Genomic DNA, 2032 nt, shown 5'->3' with positions numbered 1-2032 from the left:
CTAACACATATGATACCACTTCAACAAGGCATAAGGACCTACTTGTGAGCCAGGGTGCTCACAGAATCTCAAGACATTCTTCCTGGGAAGAACTCAGTGGGAAGGAATTGGCCACTGAGGTTATACAGACATGTTTATGAAGGTTATGGACCTAGTGTTGTGTGCTACATCCTAGTTACCCTAGAAGAACCACCATGGCCTCACTGTCATGAGTAGTGAACCTTGGCAAGGGGGAGACTGATGTGGGGGGGAGGGATCAGGGCTTTCAATTTTTCAGATAAATGAAGAGTCCACATTACATAGAGAAAGAGAAAATGACTATGATTCAAAATGAGTTTTCCCTCTTTTTCTGCATATGGTCATATGTTAACATAATTAGCAATTTTATGCAGAAAAATGTGTGTTGCCCAGGAATAAAATAACCTTGAAATCCTGGTTTCCAAATTGTTAAAATGCCAACAGAATCAGTAAGTAAAGGAATAAAAGCTTTGAAGACACTGCTGTCCTCCATACCCAGTTGCTATCGGCTTTGATCAACCCCAGTGTTCTTTGATATTGTGTTTGATGATGCTGAACTTCTGGACTGCATATCCTTTGAGATGTTTGCAAACAAAGTTCCACAAGAAAACTATCAAACACTGAGCACTGTAGAAGAAGGACTTGATTATAACGCTCCTTCTGCAGTGGAGGAGTACTCTTTCTCCACATCCTCGCCAGCATCTGCTGTCACCTGAGTTTTTGANCTTAGCCATTNTGACTGGTATGAGGTAGAATCTCAGGGTTGTTTTGATTTGTATTTCCCTGATGATTAAGGATGTTGAACATTTCTTTAGGTGCTTATCATCCATTTCATATTCCTCAGTTGAGAATTCTTTTTTAGCTCTGTAGCCCATTTTTTGATTGGGTTATTTGATTCTCTGGAGTCTAGCATCTTGATTTCTTTGTATATATTGGATATTAGCCCTCTATCAGATCTAGGATTGGTAAAGATCATTTTCCAATCTGTTGGTTGCCATTTTGTCCTATTGACAGTGTCCTTTGCCTTAGAGAAGCTTTGCGATTTTATGAGGTCCCATTTGCTGATTGTTGATCTTATAGCATAAGTCATTGGTATTTTGTTCAGGAAAATTTCCCCTGTGCCCCTGTGCTTGAGACTTTTCCTCCAATTTGTTTTCTATTAGTTTCAGGGTATCTGGTTTTATGTGGAGGTCCTTGATCCACTTGGACTTGAGCTTTCTACAAGGATACAATTTGCATTCTTCTACATGCTAACCACCAGTTGAACCAGTACCATTTGTTGAAAATGCTGTCTTTTTTCCAGTGGATGGTTTAAGTTCCTTTGTCAAAGATCAAGTGACCATAGGTGTGTGGGTTTATTTCTGGGTCTTCAATTCTATTCCATTGAGTGACCTGCCTTTCACTGTATTAATACCATGAAGTTTTTGTTTTGTTTTTGTTTTTGTTTTTAAATCACAATTGCTCTATAGTACAGCTTAAGGTCAGGGATGGTGATTCCCCCAGAATTTTTTTTTATTGTTGAGGATAGTTTTCTATATCTTGTTTTTTTGTCATTCCAGATGAATTTTCAAACTGCTTTTTCTAAATCTAAGAAGAATTGAGTTGGAATTTTAATGGGAATTGCATTGAATCTGTAGATTGCTTTCAGCAACCACTCTAGAAATCAGCTTGGCAATTTCTCAGAAAACTGGACATAGTACTACCTGAGGACCCAGCAATACCACTCCTGAGCATATACCCAGAAGATGTTCCAACATGTAATAAGGACACATGCTTTACTATGTTCATAGCAGCTTTATTTATAAGAGTCAGAAGCTTGGAAGAACTCAAATATCCCTCATCAGACGAATAGATACAGAAAATGTGGTACATTTTCACAATGGAGGACTACTTAGCCATTAAAAACAATGAATTTATGAAATTCTTAGGCAAATTGATGGGACTAGAAGATATCATCCTGAGCAGTCCCCAGGCTGATCCGGCACCCGGCACCTTTCCCCGCCCGAGGAGGGGT

The sequence above is a fragment of the Mus pahari genome, chromosome 1, assembly GCF_900095145.1.
Source record: "Mus pahari chromosome 1, PAHARI_EIJ_v1.1, whole genome shotgun sequence".
Classification (NCBI taxonomy): domain Eukaryota; kingdom Metazoa; phylum Chordata; class Mammalia; order Rodentia; family Muridae; genus Mus; species Mus pahari.
Note: the sequence above shows the minus strand (reverse complement) of the source record.